At 47.0% G+C, this 23,933-nt stretch overlaps 4 non-coding genes across 4 annotated transcripts; all 4 read right to left on the minus strand.

Annotated features, from left to right (window-relative positions):
* Positions 1-4,748: 4,748 nt before the first annotated feature.
* Positions 4,749-4,821, minus strand: TRNAK-CUU. The gene has a single exon. It is a non-coding gene; the product is annotated as a tRNA-Lys (tRNA).
* Positions 4,822-14,530: 9,709 nt separating this feature from the next.
* TRNAK-CUU lies at positions 14,531-14,603 on the minus strand. Its single transcript has one exon. It is a non-coding gene; the product is annotated as a tRNA-Lys (tRNA).
* Positions 14,604-16,328: 1,725 nt separating this feature from the next.
* TRNAV-CAC lies at positions 16,329-16,401 on the minus strand. Its single transcript has one exon. It is a non-coding gene; the product is annotated as a tRNA-Val (tRNA).
* A 2,640-nt stretch (positions 16,402-19,041) lies between these two features.
* Positions 19,042-19,114, minus strand: TRNAK-CUU. The gene has a single exon. It is a non-coding gene; the product is annotated as a tRNA-Lys (tRNA).
* Positions 19,115-23,933: the final 4,819 nt, after the last annotated feature.

Here is a 23,933-nt window from a genome sequence, read left to right on the forward strand (position 1 = left end):
AACAACCCTTTCGTGCCCCTGCCCCCAGTAAGAAAGTGACTTGTGATCCAACACCAGCCAAAAGTGATCATTCGGGCAAAGCAGTACCATCATGCCGAGCACCTAGGCAGGGTGGGTGTGCCCATGCAAACAAGGTCGGCTCCTGAAGTCCTCTTCCCCAGCTCAGCACTAGATGTCAGGGGAGAGCTCATTTCAGGCCCTGCTTAGATTACCAGTAATTATTCACAAATGGCTGGATTTGCAAAATTGCTCAGCACCCAACTTCTTCCATTTAGGCACCTAATAGGAAGTGCGAAGTTATTCAAAAGTTCTCAGCAGCCAACAAAGAAAGGCCTTTGTTGTTCTTGTTGAACCTTCTGTATTGCTTGGTGGAAGGGACCTGACCAATGAAATTCCTGTTTGTCTCCAAGTTTCCTCTGCGGTGTGTAAGATATTCCATTCATTTGGGTTCTTACACTGACCCACCACCATGGTCTCCCAGCCTGAGAATCTCCTCATTTCTCAATCTAAGGGAAGCAAAGTGTCCCGTGTTCATAAAATCATCTGTGTAGGATTTTAGACCACTCCATCCTATCAGAATTAGACACCAGATAAAGGAATTTCGTTTTTTGGGTCATCAATAACTCTGCTTGCCTTGGTTGCCAGCCATTAAAAGGTCGTTGGGTCTTCCATTGTCTCTCCAGCTCCCTAAAAGTGGGGGTGCCACCAGCGCCCAAACCATGTCCCTGCCCCCCCCATGCCACCTCTTCCCCAGAGGCCTTGCCACCTGCATGCTTCTCTCCGCCCCCTCTCTCCAATCGCTCACCCTTACGGCCCCAAAAAAGTGGGACCCAATCACTTTTAAAAGTGATGGGGCCATGCCCTCTGCCCCCCCCCATGTTCTAGCACCCCTGCTGAGCGGTTTTCAAACTTTTTGAGCTGAGTCCCCCCACCCACCCCTTTGAGTTACAGTTTTTGGTTGTGCCCCCACCCACAATCCCTGACAGGCTGGGTGGCCTGCTGAGGTGAGTGGCGCTCCCTCCCTGGGCTCTGCCACATGGAGCTGGCTCAAGCCCTGCGGCCTCCCCCCACCCCAAATATAGAAGTCAAACTGCGCCTATGAAAAAAACTAAAGTTTTCCAGTGCCTATGTAGCCCCTGGCTATGGCCAAATGCATACAAGCACCATAGTCACTGAGAAGGGTTGAACAAAGGACCTTCAGCACTGAAAATACAGCCCGTGCTGCTGTTAATAAGTAGCAGGTGTGGCAAATTGCCAGTATGATTATCATAGAATCATAGACTATCAGGGTTGGAAGGGACCTCAGGAGGTCATCTAGTCCAACCCCCTGCTCAAAGCAGGACCAATCCCCAACTAAATCATCCCAGCCAGGGTTTTGTCAAGCCTGACCTTAAAAACTTCGAAGGAAGGAGATTCCACCACCTCCCTAGGTAACACATTGCAATCTTTCACCACCCTCCTAGTGAAAAAGTGTTTCCTAATATCCAACCTAAACATCCACCACTGCAACTTGAGACCATTACTCCTTGTTCTGTCATCAGCTGCCACTGAGAACAGTCTAGATCCATCCTCTTTGGAATCCCCTTTCAGGTAGTTGAAAGCAGCTATCAAATCCCCCCTCATTCTTCTCTTCCACAGACTAAACAATCCCAGTTCCCTCAGCCTCTCCTCATAAGTCATGTGTTCCAGTCCCCTAATCATTTTTGTTGCCCTCCGCTGGACGTTTTCCAATTTTTCCACATCCTTCTTGTAGTGTGGGGCTCAAAACTGGACACAGTACTCCAGATGAGGCCTCACCAATGTCGAATAGAGGGGAACGATCACATCCCTCGATCTGCTGGTAATGCCCCTACTTATACATCCCAAAATGCCATTGGCCTTCTTGGCAACAAGGGCACACTGTTGACTCATATCCTAGGTCCTTTTCTGCAGAACTGCTGCCGAGCCATTCGGTCCCTAGTCTGTAGCAGTGCATGGGATTCTTCTGTCCTAAGTGCAGGACTCTGCACTTGTCCTTGTTGAACCTCATCAGATTTCTTTTGGCCCAATCCTCTAATTTGTCTAGGGCCCTCTGTATCCTATCCCTACCCTCCAGCGTATCTACCTCTCCTCCCAGTTTAGTGTCATCTGCAAACTTGCTGAGGGTGCAATCCACACCATCCTCCAGATCATTTATGAAGATATTGAACAAAACCGGCCCCAGCACTGACCCTTGGGGCACTCCACTTGATACCGGCTGCCAACTAGACATGGAGCCATTGATCACTGCCTGTTGAGTCCGAGGATCTAGCCAGCTTTCTATCCACCTTATAGTCCGTTCATCCAGCCCATACTTCTTTAACTTGCTGGCAAGAATACTGTGGGACACCGTGTCAAAAGCTTTGCTAAAGTCAAGGAACAACACATCCACTGCTTTCCCCTCATCCACAGAGCCAGTTATCTCGTCATAGAAGGCAATTAGATTAGTCATGCTTGACTAGTCCTTGGTGAATCCATGCTGACTGTTCCTGATCACTTTCCTCCCCTCTAAGTGCTTCAGAATTGATTCCTTGAGGACCTGCTTCCTGATTTTTCCAGGGACTGAGGTGAGGCTGGCTGGCCTATAGTTCCCAGGATCCTCCTTCTTCCCTTTTGTAAAGATGGGCACTACATTAGCCTTTTTCCAGTTGTCCGGGACTTCCCCCGATCGCCATAAGTTTTCAAAGATAATGGTCAATGGCTCTGCAATCACATCCGCCAACTCCTTTAGCGCTCTCGGATGCAGCGGGTCCAGCCCCATGGACTTGTGCTTGTCCAGCTTTTCTAAATAGTCCCAAACCACCTCTTTCTCCACAGAGGGATGGTCACCTCCTCCCCATGCTGTGTTGCCCAAGGTAGTAGTCTGGGAGCTGACCTTGTTCGTGAAGACAGGCAAAAAAAGCATTGAGTACATTAGCTTTTTCCACATCCTCTGTCACTAGGTTGCCTTCCTCATTTAGTAAGGGGCCCACACTTTGCTTGACTTTCTTCTTGTTGCTAACATACTTGAAGAAACCCTTCTTGTTACTCTTAACATCTCTTGCTAGCTGCAACTCCAGGTGTGATTTGGCCTTCCTGATTTCACTCCTGCATCCCCGAGCAATATTTTTATACTCTTTCCTGGTCATTTGTCCAATCTTCCACTTCTTGTAAGCTTCTTTTTTGTGTTTAAGATCAGCAAGGATTTCACTGTTAAGCCAAGCTGGTCGCCTGCCATATTTACTATTCTTTCTACACATCGGGATGGTTTGTCCCTGTAACCACAATAAGGATTCTTTAAATTCTGCCGGCTCTCCTGGACTCCTTTCCCCCTCATGTTATTCTCCCAGGGGATCCTGCCCGTCAGTTCCCTGAGGGAGTCAAAGTCTGCTTTTCTGAAGTCCAGGGTCCATATTCTGTTGCTCTCCTTTCTTCCCTGTGTCAGGATCCTGAACTCAACCATCTCATGGTCACTGCCTCCCAGGTTCCCATCCACTTTTGCTTCCCCTACTAATTCTTCTCGGTTTATGAGCAGCAGGTCAAGAAGAGCTCTGCCCCTAGTTGGTTCCTCCAGCACTTGCACCAGGAAATTGTCCCCTACACTTTCCAAAAACTTCCTGGATTGTCTGTGCACCGCTGTATTGCTCTCCCAGCAGATATCAGGGTGATTGAAGTCTCCCATGAGAACCAGGGCCTGCGATCTAGTAATTTCCATGAGTTGCCGGAAGAAAGCCTCGTCCGCCTCATCCCCCTGGTCCAGTGGTCTATAGCAGACTCCCACCACGACATCACCCTTGTTGCTCACACTTCTAAACTTAATCCAGAAACTCTCAGATTTTTCTGCAGTTTCATACTTGAGCTCTGAGCAGTCATACTGCTCTCTTACATACAGTGCAACTCCCCCACCTTTTCTGCCCTGCCTGTCCTTCCTGAACAGTTTATAACCATCCATGACAGTACTCCAGTCATGTGAGTTATCCCTCCAAGTCTCTGTTATTCCAGTCACATCATAATTCTTTGATTGTGCCAGGACTTCCAATTCTCCCTGCTTGTTTCCCAGGCTTCTTGCATTTGTGTAGGGGCACTTGAGATAACTTGCTGATCGCCCCTCTTTCTCAATATGAGGCAGGAGCCCTGCCCTCTCGCGCGCTCCTGCTCGTGCTTCCTCCTGGTATCCCACTTCCCCACTTACCTCAGGGCTTTGGTCTCCTTCCCCCAGTGATCCTAGTTTAAAGCCCTCCTCACTAGGTTAGCCAGCCTGCTTGCGAAGATGCTCTTCCCTCTCTTTGTTAGGTGGAGCCCATCTCTGCCTAGCACTCCTCCTTCTTGGAACACCATCCCATGGTCGAAGAATCCAAAGCCTTCTCTCCGACACCACCTGCGTAGCCATTCGTTGACTTCCTCGATCCGACGGTCCCTGCCCCGTCCTTTTCCTTCCACGGGGAGGATGGACGAGAACACCACTTGCACCTCAAACTCCTTTATCCTTCTTCCCAGAGCCATGTAGTCTGCAGTGATCCACTCAAGGTCATTCTTGGCAGTATCGTTGGTGCCCACATGGAGAAGCAGGAAGGGGTAGTAATCCGAGGGCTTGATGAGTCTCGGCAGTCTTTCCGTCACATCGTGAATCCTAGCTCCTGGCAAGCAGCAGACTTCTCGGTTTTCCCAGTCGGGGCAGCAGATAGATGACTCAGTCCCCCTGAGGAGAGAGTCCCTGACCACCACCACCCGCTTCCAAAACTTACCCGCTTCGCCCAACGTGGGGCTCGAACCCACGACCCTGAGATTAAGAGTCTCATGCTCTACCGACTGAGCTAGCCGGGCTCATGATGGGTGCTATGCTTCCTCTTCTTGGGGGAGGTTCAGGGTGCAGTTTCCTGCCCCTGAACTAGGGTCTCTACTGTTCCACTAGTAACCCAGAGAAGGGTAGTGGAGAGGGAGGGACCCCAGCCCACCCTCTACTCCGGGTCCCAGCCCAAGGGCCCTAGGGATAGTGGTAAACCACTTGAACTAGTGCTTCCTTCCCCTGGGCTACTTCCCTCTCCTGCTCTTCAGCTTGTGGGGCTTCCTGCCCTCTCTCTCTGTACAAGCCAGGTGTCTCTTTACCTAGGGTCTTGGTCTTTTAGCCAGCCACGGCACTTCTCCAAACTCTCCTCTACTTCAACTCCTTCAAACTGCACTCTGCTCCAACTCCAAACCACTTGGCTCCAACTCCTTTCTCTGGCTGATGGAAGCAGGGGGGTTTTATCAGGTGACTAGCTTCAGGTGCTCTAATTGGCTTCAGGTGCTTTTAATTAATCTATAGAAACCTTTCTTCCCTCTACTGGGTATAAGGCTTCTCCTCATCCTGGGACTATATCACTCTCCTGCTGCCTTCTGGCCATGCTGTATCACACAGGCTACTAGGGCTGGGTTGCAGATGATATTTAGATGCCTAAAGATGCAGCTAGGAGTCCAGTGGGCTTTCCAAAGTGCCCAGGGGCCTAACACCAGTTGATTTCTAGGTCCTTAAGTATCTTTAAAATCTGGACCTTAGTTGCTAAGGACACGTCTATATAGGGTTATCAGATAGCAACTGTGAAAAAACAGGATGGGGGTGTGGGCCTGTATAAGAAAAAGTCCCAAAAAACGGGTCTGTCCCTTGAAAAACGGGATGGATGGTCACCCTACGTCTATATAGAGAAATTGACTGGAATCGCTAGTCTGGAATCACTTCCTGCGTGGAAACTCTGTTTTGGGAATAAGAGAACCATTTTGTGTGTCTGGATGTGAAATTCAATTTTTTGTTTGTTTGTTTGTTTTTATGTAAAAACCAAAACCAATAAAACAGCATGTTAGGCTATAGATATTCAGGCCTGTCTGTAAAGGCCGATACGCTAAGAATTTAGGGGTATTCTTATCACTTGGCTAGTTCTAGAGGTATAAAAGAAAGAATCAAAATCACTGTCTGCGGGTGTAAGGGCCTTCTCTTACTGTGACAGTCTGAGGCCCTGTGCTTAGGCTAAGGCCTTTGGCTAAGCAGCAGAGGCAGCCATAAGCCGGGAAGTGACCGGTCACCTCCTCACATTCCAACCTAGTCACATTGAAATAAGGTGCTATTGGGCTGTTAGGAATACAATCCTCTCCTGATAGTGCCTATCGCCTCCAGAGAAAGGGAAGTGCCTAGAAAATGTAAAAGGAAACTTAGTTTGATAGCATCCCATCTGGCAAGAACTCACTTAGCAATAGCTGGGATGTGAAATCCTCACTTCTGTATTGTTTTGTCATTATAGTTCCCACTTTGCTATTGTTTGTCTGTATAATCTCTGTCTGGTTCTGTGATTGTTCCTGTCTGCTGTATAATTAATTTTGCTGGGTGTAAACTAATTAAGGTGGTGGGATATAATTGGTTACATAATCATGTTACAATATGTTAGGATTGGTTAGTTAAATTTCAGGAAAATGATTGGTTAAGGTATAGCTAAGCAGAACTCAAGTTTTACTATCTAGTCTCAGAGTAACAGCCGTGTTAGTCTGTATTCGCAAAAAGAAAAGGAGTCCTTGTGGCACCTTAGAGACTAACCAATTTATTTGAGCATAAGCTTTCGTGAGCTACAGCTCACTTCATCGGATGCAAGTGAGCTGTAGCTCACGAAAGCTTATGCTCAAATAAATTGGTTGGTCTCTAAGGGGCCACAAGTACTCCTTTTCTTTTTGCGAATACAGACTAACACGGCTGTTACTCTGAAACCAATTTATTTGAGCATAAGCTTTCGTGAGCTACAGCTCACTTCATCGGATGAAAGCTTATGCTCAAATAAATTGTTAGTCTCTAAGGTGCCACAAGTACTCACTATCTAGTCTGCAATCAATCAGGAAGTGAGTGGCTGTGTGTGGGTGGGGGGGGGATGGGAACAGGGAATGGGGGAGGGGAAATTGGAATCATGTTTTGCTAAGGGCAGGAATGGGAACAGGGACGCAGGTGTAAGGCTCTGTGGTGTCAGAGCTGGGAAGGGGGACACTAAGGAAGGAAACTGGAATCATGCTTGCTGGAAGTTCACCTCAATAAACATTGAATTGTTTGCACCTTTGGACTTCGGGTATTGTGGCTCTCTGTTCATGCAAGAAGGACCAGGGAAGTAAGTGGGTGAAGGAATAAGCCCCCTAACACAGCAGATAAAGGTAAATGAGTTACAACTTGTGTATGATTCTGAATCCAACACACTGCAGAGGTTCGCCAACAGAATTATACAGTATTACAACTCATCAAAGCTGCAAGACCAGCCGATACAAAACCAAACGGTACCACGTAGACGTAACACAGTAGGGTGGGTGTTACAACCGTAAAATACAAGACACTCTTAAACAGGAAAACCAGGGAAGGAGGGGACTAGGGAGGGTACGTGGAATGGAGGTCAGGCATTCTTTCAGTAGTCTCAATGGTTTTTTAACCAAATGTATCCCGAAATCGAGTCCAAATGTCTTCAAATTCATGTAATTGAGCTGGTGATGTTGTCTGCCAACCGTGGGTGCCGACCTCAAGGCAGACTGTTAAAAACAAGGCAGACACCCCAAGCTGGCAGTGTATTCTATAATTAGATTTCACCAAGCCGATAACAAATGTGAACTCCTGGATCTCTATAAAAGTCTTACCATGGTGTCACAGACAGTCCCATTAGACTCTCTAGACCAGCAGTTCTCAAACTGTGGGTCGGGACCCCAAAGTGGGTCATGACCTCATTTTAATGGGGTTACCAGGGCTAGCTTAGGCTTGCTGGGGCCCAGGGCTAAAGCCAAAGCCCAAAGCTGCGGGCTTCAGCCCTGGGAAGCAGGGCTAAGGTTACAGGCCCCCCGCCTAGGGCTGAAGCCCTTGGGCTTCAGCTTTTGGCCCCCAGCCTGGGGCAGTGGAGATTTGGCTTTGCTCCCCACCCCACACCCAGGGTGGTGGGGCTAGGGCGGGCTAAGGCTTTGGTCCCCACTCCTGGGGTCCTGTAGTAATTTTTGTTGTCAGAAGGGGGTCGCAGTGCAATGAAGTTTGAGAACCCCTGATCTAGACTATGTTGCCACCCAGACAAACTGGACTTAGTGATAAATGGTCACTTATACCAAAAATCATACCTTATTTGGGTTGCTTCCAGTCCCAAGAGACCAGTCACTTACCCCAGATCTCACACTTACCCCAGATCTCACACAAAAGATGGCACTGGTAGCCAATCCTGTAATAAACTATCTAAAGATTTATTAACGAGGAAAAAGGAATAGGTTATGCTATGCAATGTCTGTGCTTAACCCAAGAAAATTTAGCATAAGGGGTGACCTTGGTAAATGCTGTGCAAAGTGCACAAGACCCTGACAATACTTTAAAGAAAACCAATGAGGGGACAAACGGGGACAAAAGAGAATGGTGAGGGGACAAACGTGATGTAAAACTCGGTAGCAGTAAATAAAAATCTCTATTGGAAAGGGCTTGATGACTCTCTATGTTTCTGTTAGGACTGTGGGGCACTTAAATAAGATAAAAGTTATGATGGGACATCTTGGTTTGTTTTCAAGGAGCTGTATGTCTTTTGAAGAAAAATAGTTTGTAAGAACCCAGCTATTGTGCCTTTGGGAAAAGAGACCTATTTACAGCAAGAATCTGGAATGCATGTAGAAGAATCTGGGGGGCAGGTGGGGGACAAAACAAAAACCCCAAATGTGTTTAAAATAAAGTAAAAAAGCTCCTATATTCCTATATTCCAGGGATGTTTGAGACATAGGTTTGAGTACAGTAGAGTTTGGGGATGGTATAAAAAACTCTGAGCTTTTTGGAGACTGGTTTCAGAGTAGCAGCCGTGTTAGTCTGTATTCGCAAAAAGAAAAGGAGGACTTGTGGCACCTTAGAGACTAACAGATTTATTTGAGCATAAGCTTTCGTGAGCTACAGCATCCAATGAAGTGAGCTGTAGCTCACGAAAGCTTATGCTCAAATAAATTAGTTAGTCTCTAAGGTGTCACAAGTCCTCCTTTTCTTTTCGAGAATACAGACTAACACCGCTGCTACTCTGAAACCTGTCAAATAAATTGGTTAGTCTCTAAGGTGCCACAAGTACTCCTTTTCTTTTTGGAGAGTGTTTGATAACAGAAACTATCTTGAATTGACCAGAATGGCTGCTGCTGGACTGCAAGAGGAGGTATGTGGTGTTTGTTTTTTAACTCTGAAAATATATATTATATAATGTTACTGTGTCCAGACTGTCCTTAATAATAATGATACATGTCTTTATTACAGTGTGAGCTGTTTAGCATGGAAACAGGAACTTCAAGCTGTATTTCACCAGGACAAGGTAACACCCCATTTTAACTATAGAGCGCTTAATACTGTTTAACAAACAAATAAGTATTTAACAGCTTGTATAGGGGTTTGGTGCATTCGGGGAATAATACTAACTAAAATTTTACTTGTTCTTTAACCCAAAGGCCCCAAAACACATGGGAGAAAACAGAATAACCATGTGCCAGCATCCCTTTACCTTATGGGGGAAGGTACATTTCTGCACTTTGCTTTTATATGTGTGTGTTTTAAAACAAGTCTTTAAAAAAGTTGTTTTTAATGTTTAAACTATTATTTGTGATTGAGGGCATATGCAGTAAATAGGTGTGGGTTGCTTGAAAAGCATTTTATTGTTTAAAAATACTGTGTTTTTTAAGGGTGTGTGTGTGTGTTTAAAATGGTTAAAATAGTTGGTTTTGATGTTTAAATTGTGAATTGGGGGATGTGCAAGATATAGGAGTGGGGTTATTTAAAAGTATTTTGTTGCAAAGTTGGTTTGGAGTTTTAAAATACTGTGGTTTTTACTCACAAAATGTGTTTTGTGTGTGTTTTTAAAATGGTTAACGTTGGTTTAAATTGTTTTGTGATTTAGGGGCATATGCAAGAGACAGGTATGGGGTTTATTAAAAGTATTTTGTTGCAAACTGTTGGTCTGGATTGTTTAAAATATTGGCTTTTATACTCTGCAAAAAGTGGTAGGAGTATCTCTGTGTTAAAATGGTTAAAGTTGGTTTTGATGCTTAAATTGTTGTTTTTGATTTAGGGGTATATGCAGGAGATAGGTATGGGGGGGTGTTTAAAGTATTTTGTTGCAAACTGTTTGGTTATGACTATTTTAAACTACTGGGGTATTTCCTCTGGAAAATGTGGTGTTTTTAAAATGAGTTTAAAAAAAAATTAAAATTGTTTGTGATATAGGGGTATATGCAAGACATAGTTGCGGTGTGGGGTTTTAAAGGTATTTTATTTCACACTTTGTTTTGGGGTGCATGGTGAAAACATGTGCTTGTATTAAAAATGTCTGTCTAGGTTTTGGAGAAACACTAGTGGTAGAAATGAATCAAAACATGGGGTGGTACAGCCTGAAATGGATTTTGGTGAGAGAGATTGTAAAGCAGAGGAGGAATGTTCAGGGAGAGATGGGGGCAGAGAGAGAGCTCCACCCAGCCTTGCTCTGCTACCAGCTCTGCCCCAGCTGCACCCCTAGCCGCAGCCCCGACTTGTGGCTCCGGCCCGGCTGCAGCCCTGCTCCCGGCCCCAGATCCACCCCCAGCTGCGCCCCCAGCCTTGGCCCCCTTATCGCTGTCCGCACCACCCACTCTGCGAGCTGCAGCCCTGCTCCCAGCCCCAGCTGCAGTGTGTGTTCGGGGTGTTGTGTGCAGACAGAGGTAATGGGGGGCTTGACCCTGAAAAGTTTGGGGACCACTTTGTAGAGTTCAGTTTTGTGGTTTTGGTGAATTTTGTAAAATATTTATTTGCTGCTCAATTGGAACATCTCTGTTTTCCTAATCAGGCCTGGGCAGCTCTCCTGACGATGCCATAGTCAGAGCTACAGGGACACCTCCAGCAGAACCACCAAAGAACCAGGAATGTGTTCTGAGACCTTCACCAACAACGCCAGTTGAAAACAGCAGAAGGGCGCAGACGAAGCATCAGGTCAGTCCAAAGCTCCGATGCGTCGGGCTGAAGGACAAAACACAAGACTCCAGTAAAAAGCAACAACGCAAGCACAACTCCAGTTCCTCCGCGGTCGACACCACACCAAGCCCTGAGAAAACTGTGAGTGAAAACGCACACATTCACAAACCTGGAACGTGTGCTTTCGGGGTTGTGAATAAAAATCCAAGGACTGAAAGCTCCTGCGATGCAGAGGTATCTCCTTATGAAGTATCCAAAAATTGTTATGAACTATTCTTCTACCTCAATAAGTCTAGGCACAGCTTTTCGGTATTTGGAAAAGATTTGGGAAAAACATGACGCTTCGTTCAGAAAGCTGATGGCCGCTGTGTCCTCAGGGGTTCTCAAGGAAAGAACAATGGGAAACTACATCAAAAATTCAAAAGCTCTTGTGGGTGACTTTGAAAAACACTTCCGTTTTCCAGAGGGTGGTTCTAAGCAGATGCAACTATCAGTGGAAAGGGGCATGAGCAAAGGGGGCATCCTTGAGGATACACATCAGCTGAGGGGTAAGGAAACAGGGGGGTCAACGTTTGGGGGATAAATGGACGGCCGACAGAAAGTTATGGGCCAGGGTCATTGTAAACATTTTTTAAAAGGCTAAAGAGGTGAAAAAAAACAAAAACAAATGACGCCTAGTGGAGACCCTCAAACAGTCGTGTCTGAGGAGGGGGAGGCGGAATCCAGCCCCAGGCTCCTGCAGGGTGGTGGTGACTCTCACACAGAGTCTGATTTAGAAGATTCCCCAGAAGGCTCTCTGGATGGGTCCCCCTCTACTCCTGACGAGCCTCATGGTGGCCCCTTGGAGGCTGACTCTCGAATAGCATCGGATGTAGAAAGCACACCAGATGGTTCCATAGAGGAACCCGCAAATAACCCTGCAAATGCAGATGAAGACCCCCGAACAGATGTTACTCCTGGGGGAATTCTATGCCACTGTGCAATGCAGAATTTGCACATAATTAATGTTCTGCGCAGAATTTCCTTTTCCCGGGCAGAATTTCTGCTACAGGGCTTCTGGCCACCACTAGGAGCCTCTGGACCTGGCAGAGCCAAGGTCCCCAGCTCACAAATAGAAGACACTGCCGGGGGGAGGGGGACTGAGCTGGAGGGTTCCTGGCATGCCCTGAAGGAAGGACATGGAGTGCAGTAAACTACATATATGCTCAAGACCCAGCATCAGGCTCTTTCTCCCACTGGATCCCTGGGCTCTGAGTGAAGAGGGGATGCAGGTGTCTGGGCCTGGGAGGGCCCTGTGGCTGGGCTCAGGGGGTGGGGGGGAAGGTGTCTAGGTAGGGGGGCGCCTCATGGCTGGGCTCTTGAGGGGAGGGGGTGTGGTGGGTGTCTGGGCTGGGGGGCCCCATGGCTGGGCTCAGAGGGAGGAGGTGTGGGTGTCTGGCTAGAGAGGGCCTTGCAGCTGGGCTCTAGGGGAGAGGGGGCAGGAGTGTCTGGGCTGGGGGGCACCCCATGACTGGGCTCTAGGGGTGGAGGGGGTAGAGAGGACTGGGTTGACGTAGGGGTTTCTTTAACTCTCTGTACTGCTGATGGAATCTTTTGTTGTCTGTATTGTTGACATACTTGTTGACAGGTATTTTGAAGTAAACTACCAAAATAATTGAAACTGGCATGATTATATTGTGTTATTTTGACAAATAAAATATGCAGAATTTTAAAATATTGTGTGCAGAATCTTTTATTCTTTGACACAGAATTCCCCCAGGAGAAATCAGATGCGTATATGGCACGAGTGAGAAGTTGACCACAGGAACTACCTAGATTTAGGGGGTTGGTACATTGTGAAGAATTTTGTTGTGTCAATCTTGAGTGAATACATTCAACCTGGCAGGTCGCTGAAGCCCTACACAATTAGTTCTCGTTCACATTAATGCTACTGATCACAACTGTCAACCGGTGCAGTTCTGTGCTACAGTCACAGGACGGGGCTTCAAAAATATACCCATGGCCAGCTACAAAGGAAGGAAGATGGGGAGTGGGAAGAAATACAGTTGAGGCAACAGTGAAGCTGGGTCTTTCTGAAGGAATCAGTGCTAAATAGACAATGGCCCTGGAGCTACAAAGACCCACACACGTGATTAACTTTATACACTTTGAATAATCCCATTGCCATCAGTGAAGCTCTCATTGTGCAAATTGAGCATATGCTTAACTCTTTGCAGGATCTCAGCCAATATTATTAAATTAGCATGCAATCCTGCAACCACTTACACAGGTGTTCAACTTTGCTACCATGAAGACCCGTGGCATGTGCATAAGTATTTGCAGGCTTGGGGCCCAAGGTACCAAGTGCTACACCGGGTAATGTGTATTCTGGATCAGGCCTTTATTCATAATATTTTATGTTATATTATTATACTCATTCGGTAGCCTTTTTTAAAAAAACAACAACATATTTTATTTCCACTTTGTTAATTTACTTGTTTTTGCTACTTTATTTCATTTAGTTTATCAAGTTGGTTGGCCATTAAAAAAAAATTGGTGGGGAAAAAAAAATCAAAGTTGTCGCCCTTTCACCAGCTTTGAAAGGGAACAATTTAAAATACTAAAAAAATGGTTTTCATTTCATGAAAACAGGCTTTTTTCGGTAAACCAAAGCATTTCGTACCCCTTTCATTAATGCCTATGATACTAAAGGTTGAAAAAATAAATGGCAAATGAATAAAAACTGGAAAAAAATCAACCTTTTTGCATTTTTTTATCCATTTTTCACAGCAGCCCACTTTGCAATTAAAAACCTTTGTTCAAAAATGTTTCTGCCCATTCAAGTGTTATCCTTGTTTTACTTTATTGTTCCCTGTTATGTATTATATTTATATTTTATTTTCCTTAATGACATTATTTTATCTGCTATGCTGTGCATCTGGTAAACCCCAGGATCAGCATCCAAATAATCTGATCTAACTGCATCCAATCACAGAGGCCACAGTTTATTCAGCTGTGGTCACGCTCCTGTCAAAATAAAATGTCTCACAGCTCCCTACTCTGCTTCTTTTCCCTTTAAAGTCACTGGAAAGCCTCTCAGGAGCTTCAATGGTGCAAGAGGAAGCCCTCAGTTGGGGCAGATCTCTGTGCTACCAGTTGCTGAATAGCTTTCAATTTCACCTGTCACCTGAGCTGAGAAAGGCACTGAATTAGAGCTCCCTGCAGTTCGTCTCCTCTCACATCGGGCGGGGTGGTAAAATAGACACAGTGTGAATCTGATACTGGAGGGGGGGGGGGGACTCCCTGAAAGTGACAAGACGCTGAAACTCTCCTCCTGTCCTTAGAGGACTAGAACAGAGTGGGGGACAGTGATCTCAGCAAGGGGGGGGGGGGGGACAGGATAATGATCAGAGGGAATGGGAAGGTGGCTGAAGCGACTTAAAAGAAGGTGCTCATTTCTCAGACTTTCCCCACTGTAGTGACACGTTTTGTCTCCGCTGATCAAAGCCTGCGGGCTATTCTCCCCAGATCAAAACACGGCCCTAATTTTAAATGCACGGTTTTGTGTGCACGGGGCTCATCTAGATAAAATTCTTTAGGGAAAGCGGGGGAAAAAGGAGACTGCGCCCAACGTGGGGCTCGAACCCACGACCCTGAGATTAAGAGTCTCATGCTCTACCGACTGAGCTAGCCGGGCGCTCGTTGTGAGATATGGATTTTAGCAGGGACTACTCAGAAAGCGCTGTGTCATTTCTCTTGATTTGCTGTAGACTGGAGTTTGCCTTTTCTCCCAACTGACTGAAAACACGCCTGGACACAAGACCCTCTCCAGGATTCACCCTAGACTCTTAATCTAGTTCCTTCCATATTTGCAGGTTGCTGAAGAAGGCATGAAAGTTGCGTTCCCGCTGGTATGCAGGCCACATTTCAGGCGCTTTATAAAACATCCTGACTCAGTCCCGGTAGAAAGCCCAACAAGAAGGCAGGATCTGGCAGGACCCAGGCACAATAACTGGGGAAACAGCGGGGGAAACCCCCTGAAAAGTGCACACGCGTGTGCATCTGAACGCCTGAGAATTCACTGCCCAAATGCCTGGCTGTACAGGGAAGGATTTAGTCAAGAACAGGGTGAAGATGCATGGGGCTAACACAGTGCAAACCCATGGAGTGATTCAGGGATAGTCCAGAATTACCTTGTTCCTGTTTGCAACGGTGTTAAACTACACAAGACGGGCCTTAGTCCAGAATAAGAATGTCCACACATTCTTAGGAAGGAATAGCTGCTCCTGACTGACACCGCATGTAGACAAACTCTAACTGGCGCGGGGAGAACACATGGGTCTTGGTGCAGGAAAAAATAAATGTTGAACTCACATGGACCCACGACAGGGAAAATAATGGTGAAAATACATGGATCCCAGTGCAGGGGAAATAATGGTGAAAACACATGGATCCGAGTGTAGAGGAAATAATGGTGAAAACACGTGGCTCCCAGTGCAGGGGAAATAATGGTGAAAATACACTGCTCCCAGTACATGGAAAATAATGGTGAAAACACATGGATCCCAGTACAGGGGAAATAATGGTGAAATACATGGATCCGAGTGTAGAGGAAATAATGGTGAAAACACATGGATCCGAGTGTAGAGGAAATAATGGTGAAAACACATGGATCCCAGTGCAGAGAAAATAATGGTGAAAACACATGGATCCCCCTGTAGGGGAAGTGAGCATGAAAAAAAAAATCGGTGTCCAGAAAGACTCAGGCAGTCACTGTGAAAATACCCGGCAAGGTAAAGCGGAAAACAGGTTGAGTGCAGAATTTGGCCATACTAAAGGTAATCCAGCAAACCAGGCGGAGGGTTAAAACCCCCCATACACCCACAAAACACACAGGCAGTGATTTCGCAAACCGCGAGAACTTTCATAAGAACATTTTCTCCCTGTCTGAATGAGCTTGTCAATAACCAGGCAGCCCTTTCCTTCAACTCGACTCCATGCCTTTTATTCCCCTTCCAGTTTAATACATAATCTAAAGACAAAGAAAACGCTGGTCAATACCCAAGGTCAGGTTACTTCTCTGTTATTGTTACCCACAGCATAGCACTCATTTCCTCCCTAAACAACCATCATAATCCTTAATGTGACATAAATCCCATTGACAGGCAATTGAGCAATTCTGGACAAAATCAAACATACCTAGATATTAGATCAAGTTGCAGACCATTATTTCATTATTATTAGTCTGCTGTGCTTTAGGCGACTTAGGGAGATGCTGATTAAAGATCTGACATGAACTTTCCTTATGCAAGAAAAATGAAGGTGGAGAAATATGGCAATTTCCTACCGATGAAGGTGCCCAAAGAGAGACTGCAAAACAAAACAGGTTCTCTGGGAGAGGGGGGGGGAAAAGGGAATAAGCTGTTTCTGCCCGGTTTCGAACCGGGGACCTTTCGCGTGTGAGGCGAACGTGATAACCACTACACTACAGAAACCAGCTGGCTGCTTTTTTCTTCATAAAGACTACAGCCATTGGTGTGAGAGTGGCAGGCCTGTTCTAGCCGAGTGCTGATGCTTTCCTGCTGCTCGATATCACACAGGCAGCTGTTTAACCGGCGCCTCCCACAGAGGCTGCTTTATCTCCCCCTGTGTAACATTCCCTTTCATTCACACCCCTGCATGCAGCGTGGCTGCTAAACAAAGACCAGGGTCCAGCCAGATGTGGGCAACACTTAGATCTGGAAGAGTGCAGGGGACAGAAAGTTTTAAACCACCCGTTGGAGGCAAAATTGAAGGGTGAAACAGCCGGGATACAGAGGAATCCGGGCACAAGTGTGACACAAGTGGCAGAATCCAGTCAAAATAATTAATCCAGCAGGATGAATGGTACAAGTGCCTCGTGTCTACCAAACCTGAACGCAGCCATTGTGAATACATACATCTGGCGTCTTCAGATTCCAGACAAGGCACCTGTACTGTCTCAGTTGGGCAAAATGCAACAATCCCTCAGAATCCAGGCAATTCAGTCCCACAAGCACCTGGCTTCAGCAGAACTGGGAGGACAAAGCCTTTTGTGAAAAACATCTGCGTTTCTAAAAGAAAACTCTAGCTCACTGTTTTATACAGAAGACGCTGGGGCTTTCAAACCGGGGCTGCTTGTACTTCTCTTTCTTGGTGCAGCCAGCACCTGAATTCAGCAGACCTGAATAACACAAGAAGGTTAAAAAAATACACCTGGATGGGTCAAAGTTCCAAGTCAGACATAATTGTATAGACACTTTTGGAGAATCAGAATTGAGACACATACGTGAGCCTCCTCGGGATCCAGGCATAACACACGCAAACACACGAGGAAAGAAAAATGCACTCAGGAGAATGCTAAAAGCTCCAGCATCCAGATACCCTCAGTGTAAAGCAACCGTGCCCCGAAGGAATCTAAGGATCAACTCTGTATAGCTGTTTTTAAATGATAAGAGACATCTAATACACCGAGGGCTGATGGGGTTGAAAGTTAATGCACGGGACTTGTAAAGACGGAAGATTAAGAATTGAATTATTTACGGTATCAGCTTCATGACAATTCAAAGTGATTACGTGTTAAAGAATAAGGGGAAAGTATATTCAAATTAACAGTTTCGGTTTTAAAATAGGGGTTTTGTGTGGCTGATCACTGGGGAGACCACTGCTGTACGGAGTAAAACTCATTCCCTACTGGGATACAAGCCCCTGGCTTTGAAAAAGTAACACGCGAGTATAGGGATTGACAGCTACCGCTTTTCTCGTCCCTATTTAGCTTCTGCTAAACTAAAAGCAGTTTCAGTATTTAACCAAATATACCATTTTTCGTTTATTTCCCATGTACTTCTGGTGAATCAGAAGACACTTCAGCAAGTCATAACAAAAATGGTTTGTTATTAGAGGGTAAAATGTGTTAAATATGCCGGCATTATTAAATCTTATTTTTCTCTATTTTTTCCGTGTGTTCACCTGTTGCCTTTGACCAGTTTGTGCCTAGTCAGTTTCAGGGTGCCTCTGTTCCAGTCAGTTAGTTTAGTCAGCTTCTCCCATCCTGAAACGACATTTGTAAAACAGACACCAGAAGGGGCACCCAATAAACCCTTATTTAAAACAAAAGAAAGAAAAAAGTTTAGGTTATGCCATTTAATGGCTGTTCCCTCAAACACTGGGTTAAAAAATTGTGTTAGTTTCAAATAAAATTAACTTCAGCCTCCCTTTAAGAACTTAACACAAATCTGCTCTATAAAAATGTATAAAAATGAGACAGTATAAAGGACAGGGCAGTGCACATCCATCTAAATCAAAGGGGTGTTTTTGTTTGTCTGAAATCATAGAATCATAGACTCTCAGGGTTGGAAGGGACCTCAGGAGGTCATCTAGCCCAACCCCCTGCTCAACGCAGGACCAATCCCCAACTAAATCACCCCAGCCAGGGCTTTGTCAAGCCTGACCCTAAAAACCTCTAAGGAAGGAGATTCCACCACCTCCCTAGGTAACCCACTCCAGTGTTAGGCCAAAGTCAGCCTTGGGGCAAATCTACTGAAGCTGTGGGCGCAAAGTGTTTCAAACACCTTACAAAAATAATAAAGCAATTTTTTAAACATATTCTTATTTTAGGTTCTGCTGTTTCAAATATAAAATTGATTGACTGTATAATAAATGCACAGGGGGGAAAGCACAATCCCTACACTCCACCTATTTTCCATTTTGCTGGATAGAAAAATCATATTTACCAATTTTGTCTCTGAACTTTTTTTGTGTGATTCAATTATCCATCAGCTGTTTGTCCGTCTCCAGAGCAATCCCTCTTAATAATCAACCCAGTCGACGGAGACAAAAGATGACAGGGAATTGCAGCTGGTCTGTTTTTCTGTCCTAGCTGAGACAGAAAAAGAAAGAAGAGGAGATCAGAATAATATCTTTTGATTGTAAGAAAAGAGGGTGGTATTACCCCTGGAACAGGAACTGGCATCTGGCGTGTCTCTCTCGCTCTCTTTGCTTTCTTTAAAAAACAGGAGGAGGGTTGAAACAGCCATTTTTAGAGACAGACATTTATTTCCAGGGAAGAAGAAATGGTTAAAATACCTTCCACTAACTTTTGAAAAACTTATTCGCTTCGCCCAACGTGGGGCTCGAACCCACGACCCTGAGATTAAGAGTCTCATGCTCTACCGACTGAGCTAGCCGGGCTGCTTATGCAATGCTGTGATTTAAGCAAGTGGAATAGAGCTGGAGCTCTGTTTCTTCAGTTGCCATTTCTACCTGCCCAAATTTCTAGTCCTGTGTTGCAATAACCCCAGGTAACCTTCCTAAAATCCATCAGGCTGCTTTTCCAGAGTTAACCACCTTCTGGGAACCCCCAGAATGCCAAGCCACAGGATGCAAAATTATAGACACAAAGAGCAGGGGGAATTCAGAACAGAAGATAAGAACAAAGGAAACAAGAAACTTCAAGCAAAACTTAAGAAACAAAAGGAAGTATTTCATCACAGAACGCACAGTCAGCCTGTGGAACTCTTTGCCTGAGGCTGTCATGAAGGGCAAGACTATAACAGGATTAAAAAAAGAACTAGATAAATTCATGGAGGACAGGTCCATCAATGGCTATTAGCCAGGGTGGACAGGCATGGTGTCCCTAGCCTCTGTTTGCCAGAAGCTGGGAATGGGCAACAAGGATCACTTGATGATTATCTGTCCTGTTCATTCCTTCTGGGGCACCTGGCATTGGCCACTGTCGGAAGGCAGGACACTGGGCTAGATGGACCATCGGTCTGACCCAGTATGGCCGTTTTTATGTTCTTATGAAAGGCCACACTGGGTCAAACCGATATTCCATCTAGCCCAATATCCTGTCTTCCGAGCAGGGGCAGTGTAGCCTGATGAAAAAAGGAGGACCAGGGACCTCCACCCCCTCCATGGCACCACCCCTTCTGCCCAAGGCCCTGGCCCCAGCCAAGCCGGAGTGGGCCGGGAGCTGCAGACCCTCCACCCACGGGGATGGGAGTGCCAAGGGCAGCTTTGGCCCATGTCCCTGCAGTGCAGGCCCCCCCGCCCAGGGCAGGTGGAGGGTTTGTAGCCCCCAACAGCTACCAGCGTAGCTCCTATCCCAACCTGGTTCTGGTTGGGGCCTCAGAGCTGCAGCCCGGGCCTGGCCATGTTGAGAGCTGTGCAGCAGGGCAGCTGTGAGGAGCCACCGATCCTCCACCTTCCCTGGGTGGGGGACCTGGAGGATGAGGAAACGGGTCAGGGACTACTCTCGGCCTCCCCCCGACCCCAGGCAGGTGGAGGGTCCATGGTGTGATGCCCCCCACTACCAGGGTTCCCCGGCCGGTCTCCAGCTGCGGCCTGGCTGGGGGTGTGTGTCTCAGGGGGCCATGGCGAAAAGTGGATTTGCCAGGCCCATCCACTTTCAAAAAGTGTAAGGGCCATGGCCCCCTCTCACACTGTGTCACTGAGACAGGAAGGGAATATCCCATTAGGACCCCATGGAATGGGGTCCTCTAGGCTCTGACATCCCAGTCTTTATGAGCTAGGAGGCTAAAGTGTGACTAGGGGGGAAAGGAGGCTAGAAAGGCGTTGATCTGCCTGTATGGTGACTTTTCTTTGTGATCCTGGAGGACTCTAGCATTGTCCTAGATCAGAGACTGAGATGGGGAGGCCTGGTGATGGGCAGGAGAAGGCGAGGACTGGAGAGCAAAACCTTTGGGTTGAGAGAGTGGGGGTAGGGGATCTAGCAGGGGATTGTGAATATTAATCTCCACATTCCAGAACTATGGTTCAGAATTCTACAGCTCATCTGGATCCTAGTTCATTTTTCCGAGGCACAGAATCATTGTATTAAAGCATCGCTAGGTTTCTGCATTGATCTCTTGTCTTCTTTAGTGCTTGTGTATGATTTTTCTTAATGAGGAAATTCCCAGACACAAAGTATACTAGTGTGGAATTAAGGTTGAGAGTAGAGGGAAGGAATTTCCCCTTGCTAGTTGTCACAAAACTCAGCAGGGTTCTACCAAATGACTCCTAGAATATTCCTGGGAGGAAAGGCCAGGCAGAGAAATGCCATCAAATTGAGGGCCGGGGGGGTGGGGGGGGACTCACGGACTCAGTCAGTTAACCCCAAAGAGAATTTTAAACTGAAAGGAAAAAAGAAAAGAAAGATGTACTAAGGAAAGTATGGAATAATCCAGTGTGACTTCAAAATCAGTTTACTCCATTTGAGCTCCACCACTCATTTGTGCCACACAGTTATTTCTGGAGAAGCATCCAAGAATTCCTGACTGCTGAGAGCCCTTGTCGGACTACAGGAAGATTGGGGGAGGAAGGGTCAAAGGGTCAGCTCAGCCCAAGACAGGGAAGGGGTGTCCCAATTCGAGATCGCAGCTCCGTCTCACAGCTCCTGCAGCCAGAGAATCCCCAGGAGTTGGCTTCACTGAAAGTCTCCTCTCTGGTCCCACAATGCACCCTTCTGCCTGCCCCCCACTAAACCCCCAAAATGGGTCCTGGCCAGGACTCTACAGTTACTCCCTCTGGAAATGACCCCCTTACGTCCACTGCTAATAACCCCCTCATGAAACTGTAACCCACACACCGCCTGGGTGTGGTGTTCTGTCCCATCTAGTGGCACCGAGACCACTTAGAGACAGAGAGATTAAGGAGTCTGCTCTACAGCCTTACCTAAGGGCCATAGGCGTAGAGGCTCGCACACTAAGCTCCAGAAGCCCCAGGTTCAATTCTACCTGCCAACGAGTGGGGTCTGTCAGTGTTACAAAACCAGCAGGGATTTCCCTTCCTTCCTCTTTCATTTGTCTCTGCCCAAGTATTTCCCTCCCATTGGCCATTCCCTGCACCCAGAAAGGTTCTTCCCCCCCTCCAGTGGATGCAGACACAAAAAGCAGTGCCAGGTAACTGGCCTTATTAGCCACCAGAGGCTCTAGAAATGGAGACTAGCTTTCAGCTCCCACCCACGGACAGTGCTGATCTTGGTGGGTGCTAGCCCACTTTGAAGCTCTTTGTGTATCTACAAAGCATGAAGCTGACACAAGAATCCGCTTCCACACCTGAGTGCAAAAAGCACCAAGGAGTACTGAGGAATAGAGCACGGACCAGAAGCTCTACAGTGGGCCCCATTAGCAATGCCCTGATGAGAGGCAGGCAGGTGACAGGCTGCAAAGATGGGAAGGTCCCATGAACATTTGCTGAGGGGCTGTGAGCCGATGCCAGAGGCAGAACAGCATGGGGGCCAGAGCAGGCAAACTGGCCAGTGGAGGCTTCGAGGAAGGAGGACAGTGAATTTGGAACATAAGCCTGGACCCACAAAGGTCCTTAAGTGCCTCAGTCCCAGTTTTAGGCTCCACACAATTCCTCTTTGAGAACCCCACCCTTTTGCCAGCGTCCCTGCTTCCAACGGTGGCTAATGCCAGGTGCCTCAGAGGGAATGAACAGAAGAGGTGATCATCCAGCGATCCATCCCCTGTCGCCCACTCCCAGCTTCTGGCAGTCAGAGGTTTAGCTTAAAACAGCAAAGAGCAGGGGCCAAGACTCAACATATAATATGCTCGCTTTTTAATCTTTATTTACCTACATTCCATTCATTTTCCTTTGCCTCAAAGGAAAAGGGGAAAGAAAATGACCCAGGGGTTGAGATATTTGCTTTGGAAAAGAAAGAGATTTTGTGCAGGATCCTCCCTCTACCCCCTCTGTATGTCCAGCTCTTTCCTAAAATTGGCACACTCTCCCTTATGGGAGTTTAGATGGAAAGGGACAGCCGTCAAGTCTGGGATCTCCCAGACCCCAGGCAGGGTCACGCTGCAAACAGCTGCCAGCACAAATTGCTACTGGAAGCAGTTGCTGATCGCTTTTGCTGCCCTGTCACAATTTGCTGCATCTGCCTTTCCCCATCCTCTGGTCCAGGGGTACCATATTGTGATGAGTGGTGGGCTTTCCCGTCATAATTTGCTCTCTGTCACCTTTTTCCATCTTCTTGTCTGGGACAGCAAATTATGATGGACAGGGTTCCGCCTATTAAATTTGCTACCTCTGCCTTTTCCTATTACCTTGGACGGGGGCTAGCAAATAGCATATGCCTTAATCCAGCCCTGACTATGCTTGATCCCCTCCAACATTGGGGGTGTGGCAGGGAGAGGAGTGGGGGGAGCAATTCAGGAGCTGTTGTGCCCCTGCTCAGAGAGAGGAGGCTGCACTCCATCTGTCTCTGCTTTTTGTCCTGGGTCATGAGCTGCTGCCTCCTCCACTGGGGTTTGGGAGCCCACACTGAGCAGCTGCTGGTCCCCCGGCAGGGTCTGTGCTGGGGAGAGACCTTATCAAAGGCCCCTTTGTGCTGTGCCCAGCCCAGGTGGGACATTCACTGGGCCACAGCAAGAGATTGACTCTGCAGTCTGGGGTTGGGGCACCTGCCTGGGAGGGCCCCTTTCCCTCAGACTCTGTAATGACTGCTGCAAAGTGTGACAGGTTTCGCAGGAGAGACTGAGGGACCCCCTCACATCAGCATCTCTCATCGCCTAGCTTAGGCGGCTCCCTGCCTAACATGCTGGCTTTTGTAGATCCCATCCTTAGATGCCTCAGTTTCCCCATGCACGGTACAGGGAGCTTAGCTGACTAATTCAGCCTTTCCGGACCCCAGGGTTGTTTCAGTGATTTTCTAGACACCTAAAAGTTAGGTATTGCAACATCACAGTCCCTTCAGCCCTCCAGGGCTCAGTGGCAGCCATGCACCAGACATTTGACAATTGCTCACTGGTTGAAGCAGAGTGGGCTAGGGACCAGATGCCTGGAGAGCCCCATGCATCCACCATTACCCCTCAGAATTTTCCGACGTTCACCGAACTCAGCAGCCTTCTCCTGAGGGCTGCCAGGAACATTCCCTGAAACGTTAGAACTGATTGGGTGCAGCGATCGAAAGTTATTGCGTTGCGTCCAAACGGACAAATGCCATCACGCTGAGCGCAGGGCCTCACTTTGTGCGGCCAAAAATAAATGGGAATACCCGGCT

This window comes from Chelonia mydas, chromosome 14, assembly GCF_015237465.2.
Source record: "Chelonia mydas isolate rCheMyd1 chromosome 14, rCheMyd1.pri.v2, whole genome shotgun sequence".
Lineage (NCBI taxonomy): Eukaryota > Metazoa > Chordata > Testudines > Cheloniidae > Chelonia > Chelonia mydas.